Source organism: Empidonax traillii, unplaced genomic scaffold (genome assembly GCF_003031625.1).
Source record: "Empidonax traillii isolate 1590-97213 ecotype Southwest subspecies unplaced genomic scaffold, ASM303162v1 scaffold1496:size126764, whole genome shotgun sequence".
Lineage (NCBI taxonomy): Eukaryota > Metazoa > Chordata > Aves > Passeriformes > Tyrannidae > Empidonax > Empidonax traillii.
Genome location: NW_020956689.1, coordinates 46,515 through 63,520, shown reverse-complemented (window position 1 = coordinate 63,520; position 17,006 = coordinate 46,515). Strand labels below are relative to the sequence as shown.

Genomic DNA, 17,006 nt, shown 5'->3' with positions numbered 1-17,006 from the left:
CCCCCCCCTCCCCTCCCCTCCCTCCCGCGGGGGGTCTCAATATGGCAGCGGCGCCTCCCGGCGGCGGCGAGCGCTGAGCCGCGGGTGTCCCGCGGGCTCCGGACCCGCCACCCATCGGACACCCATCCGACACACAGCACCCACCGCGCACCGCCCCGCCCCGCAGGTGAGAGCGCGCCCGCCCGCCCGCCCGCTCGCGTTTCCCCCTCCCTGGCGCGCCGGAGCCGTCGGGAGCATCTCCATCGTCAGCGCTCCCTCCGCCGCCCCGCACCGCACCCCGCACCGCACCGCGGGGCAGAGCGGCGGGCTCGGTGCACGGCCGGCCCTGCGGCAGCGCCGGGGCTGCGCTTCACGTGTCACCGCCGGCGGCTGCGGGACCCGCTGGGACCACCCCCCCCTTCCCCATCCCCGGTCCGGGGATGCTGCGGGGGGCGCTTGGGGGGAACAGCGAGGGGCAGGGCCGGGCAGCGGTCATCGGGGACGGGGCACGGCCGGGAGCTGCGGGCATCCCTCGGGAGCAGCAGTGGGGTCCGCGGGAAGCGCTGCCCTGGCTGGGGATGCGGGCTCCCGAGGAATGCCCGCAGCACTGGGGTCCACGGGGAGCACTCCCGAGGGATGCCCGCAGCCCCGGGATCCATGGGAAGCGCTGCCCTGGCTGGAGGTGTGGGCTCCCGAGGGATGCCCGCAGCACTGGGGTCCGCGGGAAGCGCTCCCGAGGGATGCTCGTATCCCCGGGATCCATGAAAGCGCTGCCCTGGCTGGACTTGCGGGCTCTCGAGGGATGCCCGCAGCCCCGGGATCCATGGGAAGCGCTGGCACCAGCGCGGTCGCCACAAGAGTTGCGGGAGCGAGCGCGTAATTCCCGACCGCGTTGGGTTGGGAAGAAGCGCTGGTAGAAATTGACCTGCTTGTTCCCCGGTATTGGTCATTCATCCCCACTTTGCCCGCGGCATCCGGAGGATTCTGGACTGGTGAAAACTGTCTGGGATTAGGGTGCAGGTAGCGCTTGTGACTGGTTAATCATTTTGCCGCGTATGAAATTCTGATTAAAAAAAACACAACGTATCGGCATAAATTAGGGGAGGCTGAGATCCATGGAGTGATTGCTTGGGTGCCTGTGATTAGAGCATCTTTCTCCCCTTCCTGTGTTATTAAAATGCTCCCGTCGTTTTCAGTGACACTTCGGTGCCTGCGATGTAAATTACTGAACAAGGGCGAAGGAACGGGAACCTCTCTCACCTGTGCTGGAAGGGCCCGGTCCCACAGGGAGCAACTTCCTGGCTCGGCAGTTTTCGGGACCCCTCTCCCCGAGTCCTTGCTCCTGTCCCTGGCTGCCCTTCCCCTGGCAAACCCACCTGGGTCAGGCAGGGTTGGGTTGCACGTGACTGTCCTTGCTGCTTCCCGATGATCCCCCGTGGAAGGGACAGTCCTGTGGGATTCCAGAGGTGTTGGCTGACCTTGGAAAGCCCCGTGGCTTTTCTCTCTCAGCTTTTGCCTTGATCTGCCCTTGCAGGCTGTGATGGGGGGACTGATACATGTCCAGGTCCTGGGAAGTGTCTTAGACTGGGATCATCACCCCGTGGGAGTTATTGTAACTGTTGGGTCGTGGCAGTGAAGGTGCTACACTTGCACCTTGGTCCTACTTGGGGGGGAAAAATAAGGACTGAGGAGCGGCTGGGGAATGAATGGGACTGTTTCTTCCCTTCTGGGCCCTGGAAGGGTGGAGGTGGAAGAGGAATGTGGCTCACCTGTGCTTTGGGTACACTCCTGCTCCCGCTTTGGCTGTGGGATTTGCTATGGGATTTGCCCCAGAATCACGATTCCCACAGAAGGAGAAGCTGTTTCCTTCTCCAGCAGCAGAGCAGCTTGAAAATGCGTGTTTTTTCGGGGATTCTGCCAGCGAGAGTTTAATCTGCTGCCTTGTTGTTGTTGTTATTCTTGCGGTAATGATCCAGTTATGCTTCCTGGGATATTAAAGGCAATATTCTGGAGTCCTTAAACAAATGCTCGTCATCTTTAATGACAGCTGACTTTGGGATCTGACCCTACACCATTTCAACTGGTGCTGACTGTAATTTGCCTTAAGGGAGACAAGATAAACTGCTGTTTGAAATGGCCTTTTTCAGTGCCTCTGGTTGCTCTTGACCAAAGCAGAATCCAGTGATTTGTCTGGTCTTGCTTGGAAAGAGGAAAGACAGTGGTGGTGGGGTTTTCTTTCTGTGAGAGGTGATCATGCCATGCAGTCATTCAGGGGCCAGGGACACTCGTGGGGCCTCATTTGAAGGGATCAGTGTGTGTAACAAGGTGGTGGTGGTGGGGGGAAAGCCATGTTGGGTGAGTAGCAGAGCTGTGTTTCTGAGGAGAAGTTCTCGTGCTGTAGTGAGGAGCGTGGTATAAATAGCAGCGCTGGGTTTTAGGCACTGAATTCAAAGTTATGGTTTCCACAGCAACCAGCACTCAGCCTGTCGTTTGTGTGTGGAATATTTCCCCCTTTTTTTAAAAAAAAAAACAAAAAACAAACACCCCACGTGTCTGCCTTCTGGTGTTGTGCTGTGTCCATCCCTCCTCCACCAACACCCCCCACTCTCGTTCTTCCTACGCTGGTTTTGAGCGTCCTTCTCCCGGTGGTTGTTGTCTTTCTCCATCCCCAGCTGCAGGCTTCCCACTGCCTTCTCCTGGGCCAGGAGATCCTGGTCACCCACTTTCCTTTGTCTTCCAAGCCCTCCTTTTGGCACAGCCCTGCTTGGAATCCCAAATCCCTCAAACACCCACCGGTGTTTCCCATCCCTCCCTTCCCCACAGGGTTGTCGTCCCAGTGGTAGATCCACATGCCCTCCTGGCTCCTCCTCGGCCATTCCTCTTGCATCCCAGAGGAGATGAGAGCTGTGCACCGTGTCAAGGACCCTGGGATGTGCCCTCCCCATAGGAAGATCAGGGATGCAGTGCTTGTTTTTTTATGAATGTTTGTCATACAAATGTGCAGCGTTGCTAAAGTGGTTTCATTTATAGCCAGGGGGTTGATGTATCTGCATGGTTGTGTCCAAGTTACAGTTTCCAGAGCAACTGGAGCAGCTTTGTGTCTTGGAAGACTGTTAACTAAAGCATGAAACATCACATCGAATTTTCCTTCCTTAAATTCCGTGATTTCAGCTGCTGTTAAGAACGCAGCTGTGCTTATCTGAGAGCATGTTTAAAAGCCTGGAATGACCAAGCAGATCATCTTCAGATCCCTACCCTCTGCCATGAGAGCAGGGACGGGAAATGTCAGCCCCCAAGGTAATTATCCTCAAAGTTACAGCATGAGGCACTTGAATAGAAAAAGGAAACAAAATAACCCACAAAAAAAAGCTACCAAAGGAAAAAAAACCCAAAAAAACCCCACAATGAAATGGGCCACCTCAAGTGCTGGGGGCAGTTTTGGGCACCACAATATGAGAAGGTTATAAAGCTCTTGGAGAGCATCTAAAGGAGGAACACAGATGGTGAAGGGTTGGGAGGGGCCATACGAGGAGCAGCTGAGGGCACTTGGAATGTTCAGGTGGAGGAACATTGAGGGCAGAGCTCAGGGGGGGGGTGCTGCAGCTCCGACCTCCGCTCTGGGTGAGCGGGGACAGGAGCCCAGGGAACGGCTGGAGCTGTGTCAGGGCAGGCTCAGGTTGGATCTCAGGACAAGGTTCTTCCCCCAGAGGGTGGTTGGCACTGAACAGGCTCCCCAGGGCAGTGGGCACGGCCCCAAGGCTGCCAGAGCTGCAGGAGGGTTTGGACAACGCTCTCAGGGACAGGGTGGGATTGTTGGGGTGTCCTGGGCAGGGCCAGGAGTTGGACTGGATGGTCCTTGTGGGTCCCTTCCAGCTCAGGATGTTCTGTGGCTCTGTGATCTCGTCTGTCTCTGACCAGAACTAATGACAGGAGTACCGTGTAGGAAGGCTGATGTCAGCTGAAAGCAAACATCAAGTGCAGGATTCCCACTGCTGGAATATTGATCCTAAGAAGGAAGGGGACTCGGGATCCCCTGTACCTGGGAGCAGTTGGGCAGGCTGGGGTGCCAAAGGCTGGTTTATTATCGTTATTTCTTTTCATTTCCTTCTCTTTCCCCTCTCCTTGTGAAGCCGGGTTCCCTCTTGCAGGGTCTCACCGAGCAGTGACACCAAGGACCTCGGGAATCACCACAGGTCGTTTCCCCATTGTAACTCAATTTGAGCCAGTGTTGATTTCCAAACAGTGGATATATTTGCCTTGCTGGTGTCTCCTTGCTCTGTGAATGGTTTTGTCAATAACAGGCGTGTCATTCCCTTAGAAATGGCCCTGCTGGGTCCTCACACCGGTTGGAGGGAGGATGCTGTGAAACACTTGGTGGGTTACTCGGGGAATCTCAGCCAGGAGACTTTTTAAGTGTTGGCTTGCGTAAAAAGGAACTGCAAAGAGAATGTTCTCAGGGGTTTCTCTCTCTCTCTTCTTGTTAGTAACCTTCCAGCTCAGTGTTTTCCTTTTTATATCTTTAATATGTATATAATGTTCCATTGATGCTGCCGCCTCTAACAGCGCTGTCAGCAGCCCCTGGCTTTTGCTTAATAAAATGGAGGAATGATTCTTCTCCTGCGAGATGTTTTTTTTGAAATGAAACTTAAACCCAAACCTTGTGATCTTTGGTGTGCTGCCCAGATTATAGAAACAAAACGATTGAAACAGCAGCTGGCGGGGGCTTGAAGTGAGCTGGAATACCTTGAACTTCTCCCCGGGTCTCTTGAGAAGCCAAGGTGGGGATTTTGTTTTCTCTGTGCTCAGCCCAACCTTTGTGATTTCAGTGTGGGAGGGAGTTCAGCTTGTTCCCACGGGAGCAAGGCTGCAGTGGGCTGGAGTGTCTTCCAGCCTGGAGGTTTCCCATCCAGCTTGGACAGACCCTTGGCTTTGACAAGTGAGGTAGAGGAGAAGGCTCAGACCAAGGAAGAAAGGCAGAAGGTTGTTTTCCATGTGGAAGTGATGAGGAGGGATGGTCTGGTCCAGACCACTGGATGTCCCTTCTCAAATACTCTGTTTTCCCCTGGACGCCAGTTTTGGGTTTGGGAAAGAAAAAAAAAAATTAAAAGTTCTGCTCTTTCAAACTAAGGAAAGTACCAACTTTTGACGAGGGCTTTGTGCTTGTTGAAAGCAATAATGTTTGGGGAAACACTCCTCCTGGTAGCAGCCAACCTCTGTATTTTGACTTTTGCAGCCCAGGCTGCAAAAACAAATATTTAAAACACCCGTGGTCACAAGTTACCTTGTGTGTGAGAGGATTCTCTGCTGCATCACGTCATTCAGTGTGTCTTTATGTCTGCTTTCCCCCTTCCTACGTTCCGTTCCCAAGATTAGTACAGCTTTCCTGCTCGTGGATAAATAATTTAAACGCCTGGACTGATTAAATGCGCGCACAGGAGCTCAGAGCAGCCGTGGCTTTCCCTTTTTCTTTTGATTCCAAGGCTGACTTTTCCGAGGAGGATTCAAAGGCGACTGAAAATAGCTTCATCACGGAGACATCAAGCGCCAACTTGAGCGTTGTCACCGCGGATTCAGGCGAGGGAGCGTTTGCCTTCCCATTAGCGACGTCTCATTGAACACTCAAGGGCTTATTGACAACTCGTTTGCTTTGCCTAATTGTGTGCCCTGCTGGAGGGCAGGACTGGCCCTTCCCTCCCTGGTGTGAAGGAGGTTTAGGAGCCAAGCTGGGCTCCTGTGAGCCCCGAGTTCTGCTGGGGGGCAGGAGGGGATGGAGGAGCTGCAGCGGCGCTTCCCTATCTGAAAAGAACCAACCAAACAAGCCCTTCCTGCTAATTTTCTTTCCAAAATGCCGTTTCCAAGAGGAACAGCCCTCCTGCTTTCCCCAAAAGAACTGCAGCCCAGACCGACCACCTGAGGAAAGAAAGAAGTGTTTTTCCTCTCTTGTCCTGCATCAGTCAGTGCTCAGACTGGCTGACAAAAGCGCTCTCAGATGACTGGAGTTTCCTCCGCCTTTGTTGCTAAAAAAAAAAAAAGAAAAGAAAAAAAAAAGCTCTTAGGAACTACCTTTACAGAGCAGCTGCATGTCTCTAGGCTGGAGTTAAACCACAGCTGGAAAACATCTCTCATCTCTCACTCAAAACATCTTATATCTAGAGATTTAAAACCTCGTGCCAGAAAGCTGGGGTGGAATTCTTTGCCCACGTTTTTTTCCTGCTGCACCAGCACTACTACTCTACAAGGACACGGATACCTCGATTGCCTGTGTCTTGTCTGTCTTATTTGCAGAGGGAAACGTGCAGAAAGCTGGTGGTGGGAGGAAAGTTTTCCTTGGCATTTGGATTTTTTGATTACCCCTCTCCTCCCCCTTTTTTTTTTCTTGAGATTTTGTTTTTATATGTTACAGTCACCTGGAAGATTTGTCATGGCCTCACTCCTCTCTCTCTGGCTTTCCACCCTCCCTCAGGAGCAATGTTGAGCCAGGCACCAGGCTCTCTGCAAGCCAGGGCAATTCCTGCTTGGATCCAGGTCCTGCTTTTGTCACTCAGACCCATCCATTACTGCACCAGCGGGTGGATTTTGTTGTTTCAGATGATCCCTTGCCCTCAACCCATCACACTTTGCTTCTCCTAAGGCCAGCCCTATGCCTGCTTTTCCCCCTTGGCGTGGTTTTGGGATGCTTGGCCTCTCCAGCTCCTCCACGAGGTCCCTTCTCTCCTCTCAGCCAGCGCTTTCCCTATGTCTTACCTCCGGCAAAAGGCATCTCCCTCCGTGTCCCAGTGCTCCAGCACGGCTCAGTTTGGTTGCATCAGCTCCTCAGCTCGGTTTGCTGATGGAAAAGCGTGTCTTTAAACCTTCGGAGTGCTGCTTCCTGACCACCCAGAAAGCTCCCGCGGAGTTTTGGTGCTGTCTGGAACTGGGATGAAAGCCTTGATTCATCATGCCCTGCCTGCCTTTCTGCATTCCTACCTGCAGGACTTGCAGGAGGCCTCCATCTGCAGCTTGTTCCTTCATCCTGGGCCCTCGCTGGGGGTTCGGGCAGGTGCCTGTGCAACACAGGGTTTTAAGTGTGTTTTCCCCTGACCGTGAGAAAGGTTATCTGAAGCTTCCATTTAGGTTTGGGATGATGGGACAATACATTTTTTTTAGAGTGTTTTCACACCAGGACCTGCTGGAGGGAGTCCAGAGGGGGCACCAGGATGATCAGAGGGATGGAGCAGCTCTGCTGGGAGAGCTGGAATTGTTCAGCCTGGAGAAAGAAAGAGAAGCTGTGGGGTGACCTGATTGTGGCCTTCCAGGATCTGAAGGGAGCTACAGGAAAGATGGAGATAGACTATTTCCAAGGGCCTGGAGTGACAGGATAAGGGGGAATGGCTTCAAACTGACAGAGGTCAGGGATAGGTGGGATATTGGGAAGGAATTTCTGGCTATGAGGGTGGGCAGGCCCTGGCACTGGTTGGGCAGAGAAGCTGTGGCTGCCCCTGGATCCTTGGAAGTGTCCAAGGCCAGGTTGGAGCAACCTGGTCTAGTGGAAGGTATCCCTGTCTACGTCAGGGGGTGGGACTGGATGGGTTTTTAAGGTCCCTTCCCACCCAAACCTTTCTGTGATTCTGTGAACATAAATCTCGCTACCTCCACTCGTTGCTAACGAAATACATTTCCTGGCTTGGTCTTTGGTGTCTCCTGGGAGAGTCACACCAGCTGATGAAGCCAGTGGGTTTGGGATATTGCCCCATGACTTGGAAAACTTTGTTTGTTCTATTTATGTGGGTTTTGACAACGGGGTTGCTCCGTGCTGTCCCTTCGCCGTGGGGGAGTCGTGAGGAAGGAAAGTGGAGCTGACAGAATCACCTGCCAGCGTAATTAAATGCATAGCTAAATGGATATAAAAAGACCAGACAAGTAAATTGCTTTCTGTACAAATGGCCCTTTGTCTTCTGTTTTTTTTTTTTTTATTATTGAGGCTTGCCAAAGTGCGAAGATCCCTCTGTGAAAATAAGGTGAGCAATTAGTATTAATTGATTTGGGTTTTAATCCGGGTTGGGCTGAGCTTGCTGGGGCTCGGTGTGGCAATGTATGAAATTGCAGGAGAAATTGATTGCATTTTGTCTCTTCCATGTGCAGCTTTCCCTTAAACTGCTAATGAAATTCCGTCACTAATGAACAGCGTGTTCCATTAAACGTGAGTTCAGCCTGGAATTGTTAACAAGTGTCTTTTGGGGATCCTTGTTCCTTGCTAGCCCCCTCCTTTGCTGGGTGTACAGACTTGGATTTCACCCTTGGTTTCTTCAAGATCTGCGTGGAGATAGCAACACTTATGTGTCCATTCCTGTATTCTTCTTTGGAGAGGGTTTTTTTCTGTGTGTGTGTTGTTTTGTTTTGTTTTGCCTTTGGTAGCAATTACTGCTGGTTGCATTTGTGGCTTCCAGTCCAGAACAAAGCTGGTTTGTGTGTCTGGCCAGTGGTAATTGTTGACAGTTGATAATGCTGGAGACCTCTCATTGTGGCTGGGACCTGAGTTGTACCAACTGCTGCTGAACCCAAATGAGAGAGGTTTAATTTTAGCTTCGGGGCTCCCATGCTGGAATATTTTCTTTCCCCTGGTAATAAACCAAAGAAGAAGTCGCTGTTTAAGGTCTTTCCTAAACATGCCTAGTGGGACACAGAAGCAAGTGTCTCAAAAGCTGCCTACATTTCTGTTCCGACCCTTGTCTGCTCTCAGGCTTTGCTGGTGACACTGGTGGCAATTCACGTTTTCATCCTTGTTTCTCAAGTGAAAACTGTCGAGCTTTCAGCTTTGGATCGCTCTGAAAAGTTTACTTTTCTCCTGCACGTGGAGGTTGTTGGCAACACGTGATTTCAGGGGGGTGTTCTGTCTTGCATCACAGGAAGGCCTCAGAGGGCTGTGAGGTTGGCAAACCCCACTTTTCCTTTGGCCGTTCGTGCGTGTTTGGAGGTACCTGCTGGGGCATGAGGTGAAGGTGAGCTCAACCTGGGTGAGTAACAGAGTTCTTTGGGCAGCCTCCTCTCCCCTTCCTCTTCCCCCTGGCTTGTGAACACATTCTCACATCATATTTGATTTCTTCCTGCTATGAAATATATCTGTGGAAGGCAGCTAATTAGTGCCAGACCCTTCTGTCCTAGGGATGGGTGTAAGACCAGGGCAGGTGCTGCCGACACTTCTCCAAAATGCTCTCCCAGCAGTTTGCGTTTGGGGGATTTTGCAGCCTGTTTGTATTTAGCAGCTCTTATGTTTTTTTTTCAGAGTAAGCCTCTCTCACTTGATTTCTGACAGCCTGCACCGGTTTTTGTGATGACTGCATGCATTTCTTTCTGGGTAATATGAACTTGAAAATTAGCGGCGTCATCATCATTTGTATCATCTGTCGGGTGTGAGGCTTGTGATGGGTCAAGAAAAGGCTTGGATGGTGCTGACCAGCAGTCACCAGTTTAGCTGATGGCCAAATCCGTGCTGTGGGTGGTTTGTTTTGTGTGGTTTTGTTTGGTTTTTTTTGCCGTTGGTGTTTTTTTTTTTGTTTGTTTGTTTTGTTTTGGTTTGGGTTTTTTTTCGTGTTTTTGTTTCTTCGGTTGTGTGTTTTTTTTCTCGTGCCTCAGGTGAAGGATGAACTAATGCCAGTGTTAAAAGCTCTGGCGTGGCTGCAGTGGGGCATTCACAGCTCTGTGAAGACACTCACTGGAGCATGTGACCGTGGAGGTGATTAGTGGTTCACTAATTGCATTACTCACTGCAGCTCGCCCGGGCCATCTGGGGGGGAACACAGAGCCGCAGGCTCTGGAGTGCAGGTTAAGGTCTGAGGGCTGCAGACAGCTTTTCACCTGGTTCGTAGAATCCCAGAATGGTTTGGCTGGGAAGGACCTTAAAGATCATCCATTTCCACCCCCTGGAATGGGCAGGGACGCCTTCCACTAGCCCAGGTTGCTCCAACCTGGCCTTGGACACTTCCAGGGATCCAGGGGCAGCCACAGCTTCTCTGGGCAACCTGTGCCAGGGCCTGCCCACCTTCCCAGCCAGGAATTCCTTCCCACTATCCCATCTAACCCTGTGCTTTGTCCATGTGAATCCATTCCCTGTGTGCTGTCCCTCCATCCCTTGTCCCCAGTCCCTCTCCAGCTCTCCTGGAGCCCCTTTAGGCCCTGCAAGGGGCTCTCAGGTCTCCCTGGATCCTTCTCCTCTCCAGGGGAACCCCCCCCAGCTCTCCCAGCCACAGAGCAGAGGGGCTCCAGCCCTGGGAGCAGCTCCAGGGCCTTCTCTGGACTCTCTCCAGCAGCTTTCTCTCCATTGAGAAGTGGAATCTGCACTGATGTCCTTCCATTGTCAGGGGATAAAAGAGACCAGGTGACAGCGAGGAGGCACCTGGAGCGGGCAGTGGAAGAAGTGCTTGTAGGTTTGGCCGACAGAAAGTAGATCTCCTCTGTATTTCTTAACCAACAGCGCCTAAAGACACTCCCCCCTCCCTTCCCTTCCTGGAAAAGGAGGAATAACATCCCCCAGAAGGGACCCCCCGGGGTCTGGTAGATAAGCTGTCTGCATTTTTGTGGCAGGGAGTCATCTCTTCCCCCTTACCCCCTGCCCCAGGTAGGCTTTATCTGTCCCCCATCTGGCCCCCAGGGCTCTCTGGTTTTACTGACCTTTGGAGAACTAAATTGTTGGTCAAGCCCCAGGAGCCTCCTGGGGCTGATGGATGTGACTGTGACCGCGGCTGCTGCTGCTGGGGGGCTTCTCCTGTTCCCCCTGGCAGCAGGGGCTCTCTGGTTGCCCAGGATTGTTCCATCCCCCTGGAGCACGTAACAAGTTTAGTGCCTTTTTATTTTTTCCGTGGGGTACTTTGCCTTTTGCCTCCTTCTGCCCTGCAGTGGGAGCAGGAGAGGCAGCAGAAAGGGGGCTGAACACTGTGCTTAAAATCAAACTGTCAGCTCGGTGTGGCTATGGAAGCAAATCCTTAAATTTTCTGCAGAGAACCAAAGTTTGTTTGAAATATGGGAGGAGGGGAAGAGAAATGAGGTTTCAGGTTGTGCTGGGAGTGTGGAAGGACATCCTTCGAAAAGAAAAGGGATGTAGATGGAGCTCTGCACCAGAAAGAGGGAAGAACATTTTTTCCAGAAGGATTGGAGCTCTGGCATGCTGGAAGGCTTGGCAGCAGCAGCGGAGGCACAGTTTTGCTGAGAGCCCTTAAGGATCCATGCCAGCCGAAATCCTGCGGAGGAGGCAGGGGCACCCTAATGGGAATCGTCCTGTGGCGAGTTGGGAATGGCAGGACATGAAATGCCTCGGGAGATTTGCCTGCTGCAGATGCTCAGGGTCTCTGGAATCAGTGAACAACCGAGTTTCAGTCCACAGGAGGGTGATTTATCCCCTGTTTTGGCGGACAGGAGAGGGAAGAGCTGGTGCGTGGTGGGAGTGAGGAGGGAACCTGTTATCCTGCTGGGTTCCAGTGCCTCTCCTGGACAGGGAATGTTCATTTGAAGAGCTTTGTCAGCACCCAAACCTGGGTCACTGCTGGGTGGGGATCTTGGGAAGGCATCTGTGTTCTGAGACCCTGTTTGTGCACATCCTGCAAGGATCCCACCTGCTGAGGGCACACCCGTGTTGGAAGGAGGGCAAAACAATGGCAAGGATGAGGAGTCAACATAATGTCTGTGAGGGACAGCAGTCTCTCCTCAGGCAGTCCTGAAAAGGAGGTATCCCTTCTCTCAAGCAGAAGCTGGAAATTGCTTTATTTTTTTACACTTTTGAAAGTTTTCGAAGGGAGCAGTAAAAGTTGTCAAGCATTTTGAGAGTAACCAACCTGAGAGTGTTGCCCTAAACAGACTTGTTCTGGTTCTAGGCCTGCATCAGTCTTTGTGGAAAGGAGGAATTTAATCCCCATCGCCTCTGTGTTGGCTCTAAGCGTGTTGTGAGTCAGGTTTTCAGGTGTTAAGACAACCTTGGTTTGGTGAGCCCTGCCCTGGGCTGTCACTCCTGCCCTGCTGCTCAGTCACCTCTTTGACAAATGTGGGCACATTTAGGGGGTGTTTGTACCATCAGAGTGCCCGATGCAAATGCACAGTCTTCTCCCAGCACATCCTTCCTTCTTTCCCGGAGTACCTTAGTGCTGGAGGTGGTGGGAGGAACTGGATGTGAAACGCTCTCTATCTCCCTAAGAGAAGGTGTCTGAACCTGTTTGCACTTCAGGGGCAGGTACTACAGCTCCTCCTTTTATCCCTGTGAAAGACCAGCTTTTCTTCTTTTGTTTGCTGGGTGCTTTGGGCTTTCCTTTTGCTCCTTGGCTCCACAAGCCACACGGAGTTAGGAAGATGCCAGAAATATGGGAAAGGAGAGGCAGCTGTGGTGGTGTTTTTCTGCTTCCCTGCAGTTGACCGTGGCCGGTAAATGAACCCCTGATCCGTGGCAGTTCCTGGCCACTAAACACCTGCCTGGTGAATTTTAACCAGCAGGAAGTTTGCGGAAAACACGTTGGGAATTGTCACTTGCACGGGCTGGCACCGTGACAGGAAAGCAGCGACACACAGGGCAGGTTTTGTTCACAGGGGGACGTTTTTGCTGTATTTCACCAGGCCATTCCCAATCTTGTCTTTGCTGGAGTCGCTCTCTTCCCTCCTGAGTGGCTAATTGCTCTCCTTCCAGGGATTCCTGGTGCATGTGCCTTTCCCTCCCAGTCTTTACATACCTGTTGAAGAGAATTGATAACCTTTCTCTTCTCACAAAATGCAGAGCGCCAGATGCTGCTGGAACAGCCTCTTTTGTTTTTTTAGCCATTGAAGGTGACTATTTCTGAAGGAACTGAGAAGCGCTGGGATCGACTGGAGGATGTTTTTCGTGTGTGCCATTGCATGTTTCAAGGCTGGGATGGTCATTGCTGCAGGTTTGACTCGGTGGCATATTGGGATGGAAGGTCTGGAGGAGTCCACAGGTTTCAGTGGGAGAGGCTGTTCCTTGCTGGTACAAGCTCAGAACTGAGGTCACTTTGTGTGGTACCATCAGACACGTCCTGGCTTTGCTAAGTGGGTAGGACAGTTGATATCAATGGAGTTCCTCTGGCTTGCCAACAAAACTTGATCTAGCCTTGAATCTTGTCTTTCCAGTTAGGTGTGGCAGTGTCACCCCTCATGGATGCTTTCCTTTAAAATTGCCTCCCTTGTGCTCGGTGGAAGAAGATCATTTCTACCCTCCTGAGGTTTTGAAAGAGGTTGAACCAATTTGTCTTTTGCTAATCTGTGCCAGTGTTTTCTCTGTTTGAAAAGCTGTTTCTCGTAGCTGAGATTAAAAATGTTGGATTGCCCATCCTCATTTGACTCAAGAGCTTTCTGAAATTCAGGGGCTGAAAGTGTGCCAAGGTAGAGTTGTTTTGTGTCACTTCTTTCTGCAGAATAAGATGTAACTTGTAGGAATCCTCAGGAGAATTTAAACACTGATGGATATCTGTCCACCTGTGTAGCTAAATCTGCAGTGATGTCAGGGATTGTCAGAGCCTGGGTTTCTGCTTTCAGATTCATCCAAGGGCTTGTTACGGTGTTTGGGTCTGTTTTAATCTCCCTGCCCTCTCTGTGCTTGGGTTGCAATGCCTGCTCCCACTCCAGAGGCCTAAAGTAAACATGCTGCTACTTTGGTTCAAGTGGTGTCTTGAGTTTTATTTCGAGGTGGTTCTAACCCAGCACAGCCCTCTGTGTTTATTTGTGTTAAGGGGGTGTCCGGGTGCTGACTCGAAGGCTCGGTGTGCTTAAGCGTTTCATGGACAATAGTGTCTGTCTCACAAAGAAAACACTGATAAAGAAAATAAATCCAGGTCTTCACAGGGTGCTCTGCCCCGTGGCCCAGTTGCAGTGACCCTGCCAGGGGCTGCAAGCTCTCTGTGTAGCCAGAATGAGGAGTCACCTGCTCACGGTTGGTTGTGCTTGTGTTATCTACCAAACTTCTCCTGGCCTCTGGAATGTGGCTGCTGCTCCAGGTGTGGCAGCCAGTCCCAGCCAGGGCACGGGGGCCTCACCTGCAGCTGATGTGGGTTTGCACAGCCCCAGGGCTGCTGCAGGGTTTTGGTGCAGAGGAGAGTCCATGTCCCGTGGTGTCCATGGGGGCTCTGCTACAGAGGGAAATGGCTTTGGGATTTTTTTTCTTTTCCCTGTGCTGTCTGTTGGAATTGCAGCTGGTGCAATACCTTACAGTTCTGGAAAGCTGGTCCTAGAAAGAGACTACTGAGCTTTCTTAAAGTAGCTAATTAATTATGCATTTAAGCTTGTCTGGGTGAGACACTGGCCAGCAGGGCTGTAATAGGATTGTTCCGGCTCGTTTTAATTGGGCTGATCTGACTTGAGTGGAGGCTTCAATGTGGGGCAGTGTTTGGGAGCAGACTGCTCTTGGAAACCTGCAGCCAAACCAGCCCCTTCCCAGAGTCACAGAATCCCAGGATGGGTCAGGCTGGAAGTGGCCACCGTGGGGCATTTTGTCCCAGCTCCAGCAGGGCCATCCCGGAGCATGTGGCACAGGGTTGTGTCCAGAGGGTTCTGGAATATCTCCAGTGAGGGAGACTCCACACCCTCTCTGGGTAGCCTGTTCTAGTGCTCAGTCACTGCCCAGCAAAGAAGTTCTTCCTCCTGTCCAGCTGGAACTTTCTGGACATCAGTTCCTGCCTGTTCCTCTTGTCCCATTGCTGGGTCCCCCTGAGCAGAGCCTGATCCATCCTCTGCCCCCTCCCTGCGCACCCTACAGACGTGGGGGAGGTCCCCTCTCGGTGCCTCCCCTGGAGGCTGAACAGCCCCATCTCCCTCAGTGTCTCCTGCTCCCAGAGATGCTCCATCCCTTGGGCGTCTGTGCTGGAGCCGCTCCAGGGGCTCCTTCTTGTCCTCCTTCAATTTGATTTATTTATCTGAGCCAGTGTTAAGAGCAGAGGAGCTGAACACTCGGAAGGGCAGGGGGAAGCCCTGCCTCCAGACTGCTTGTGTGCATTCAGCACAGAGCTCCTGAGTCAGTGGTGTGCGATTGTGGCAGGAGTTTATTTGGATTTCTTCCTAGGGCTTTCGCTCAGGATGTTTCCTTTTAACAAAGAATTAGTAGGGTTTTGGTTTTTTTAAACATCCCTCGTGTAACCTCCAAAGTGTATTTTAAGCAGCAGTTTGCTTTTTTTGCCTCTTTTTTTTTTTTTACAAAAGTAGTCTGCAGAAATAGCAGGACGTGTCTTTGGGTGGTTGTTGCTCTGTTTTTCCACCTCTTGTGGCTTTATGGGACTGCTGTTGCTCTCCCTTCCTTGGCTGTGGGAATTCCCTTTGGAAACGATTTCGGTGCTGGGGGAATTTGGGCTGTGTTTTGTTGGGCCTGAGAGAAGGTTGTCCTTCTCCATCTGTTAAATTTCTTCTCCATAGGCGAGGAGATCAGGACTAACCCCTCTTTAAAGCAAGGAGGGTTGGTGTGAGCATCTCACTGACAGGACTATCTTTCAGCTTCTTCCCTGGGAAAAGCAGGTTGACTCTGTGGCTGCTGCCTGAGGGAGGGTCCAGAAATCTCCTCCTGCTGCTTAAACAGTATATAAAAATACAGTAAACTGGTATTTTTCCCCTTTGGGGTTTAGATCAAGCTTTAGATGCAAACTGGGAGGAAAAAAATCATGAATAAATAAATATGTAAAAGCTCCAAAAAAAGCTACCTCACAGAAGCATTTGGCTTTACTGGCTTTTTCCAAGCCTTGGCTTCTGAGCACCTTCCAAATCAGATGTATTGCAGAAACCAGTTTGCAATAATTGTGGTGTTGCTACCAAATTTGCTGTGTGAGAAGGAATCCCTTCCCTCCCCCCCCCCCCCCCCAAATGAATTGCTATCAGGTCAGTTCTCCTTTTTAACAGAAGAAGGCTTGCTTCAAAAGAAATTAAAAGTATGAATTCTCTGTCTGATATTTGACTTGAATGGGTAGCACCGCTAAAAAATTAATGGAGTGGAATAGCCTGGATGATGATGATTTCTCCTCTGATGTGAAGAAATCTGATGTTCTTTTTTCCTTTTTAATTGCCTGGCGTGCTTTCTTCTGACCTATCCGTGTATGTATCTCTTTTTTCTCTTTTTTTTTTTCTTTTTTTCCTGCGTGCCCAATAATTCCCTGGGATCCTGGTGCTGGCTGGCAGGTAGGTTGGCAAAATTACTCTGGCACCGCTCGTGGAGCTGCGGCTGGGGCAGCTGCTGACGCGCCTGACGCGGCTCCGCGCCTTTGATGTTTATGCTGATAACCCCGGGCGGCTCAGCACTGGAAAATGGAGCTGAAATAAAAAAAAGTTTTCACCCTTGAAGACACGTTTGCTGCACTGGGGGTGGCTGTGGTTCCCAGTGGGGACCCCTTGGCTCGTCTCCGTTCACATGCACACGCGGATTTTTCCAGGGAGCAACAAGGACAGGGCAGAGACAGATTTTACTCTGGAACGGGGTTTTGTGTCGCTTTGCAGCAGCGTTTGATTCCCAGTGGGCAAAACCTAGTGGTGAATTACCTTGTAGATTGCAAGGAAAATGTTAATTACTGTGTGCGCTCTTCTTCGGCTTGGCTCGACTCGTGCCATTTGAAAAGCCAAGGTATGGCATTTTCCGTAGCTGGATTTGTTTGTGTGGGAAGTCAGAGTTACATAATTAAAACAAATTCTGTTCTATGGTTCTGTGTTTTTTGCAGCAAAATGTTTTGCCTCAAATAAGTACTGTCTGTAGCTGGGTAAAAACGAGGAGTGTCTTTGTGGAAGTTGTTTTTCTCCTTTTGAAGCTTTGTTCTTGTGCTCTCCCTAATTGGCATTTTCCAATATTATTATTCTTTATAATTGTTTTGTGGTCACTGTCTGCAAAGGCTTGAAAAAGCTCATTAGGAAGAAAAGCCCTTGATGGCCAGCTGAGGGGTGGTATTTCTGATGTGTGATGTTTGGTGGGGGTGGTTTGCAGAAGGTGTTTGTGCTGCTTCGGGTCCTTCTCTTAACAAAAGTGGTCCCGCTGAGGGAATTGCTGTTTTCCTGTCTGCCACGCTCGAGGGTCTGTGTGTGTGCTGCTGGGT

The 17,006-nt window shown here is 51.2% G+C and overlaps 1 protein-coding gene and 1 long non-coding RNA gene across 2 annotated transcripts in view; one reads left to right on the top strand and one right to left on the bottom strand.

Annotated features, from left to right (window-relative positions):
- The window catches only part of SOD1 (superoxide dismutase 1), a 29,259-nt gene extending 14,362 nt beyond the window's left edge, over window positions 1–14,897 (bottom strand). The window contains exons 1-2 of the mRNA XM_027907587.1: window positions 14,893–14,897; window positions 11,804–11,806 (exon numbers count right to left, since the gene is read on the bottom strand). The gene's annotated coding sequence lies outside the window, so the exon portion shown is untranslated. The remainder of the gene's footprint in view (window positions 1–11,803; window positions 11,807–14,892) is intronic.
- Window positions 8,120–17,006, top strand: part of LOC114070269 — a 35,686-nt gene continuing 26,799 nt past the window's right edge. Inside the window, exons 1-2 of the long non-coding RNA XR_003573902.1 lie at window positions 8,120–8,158; window positions 8,865–8,972. This is a non-coding gene — a long non-coding RNA (uncharacterized LOC114070269). The remainder of the gene's footprint in view (window positions 8,159–8,864; window positions 8,973–17,006) is intronic.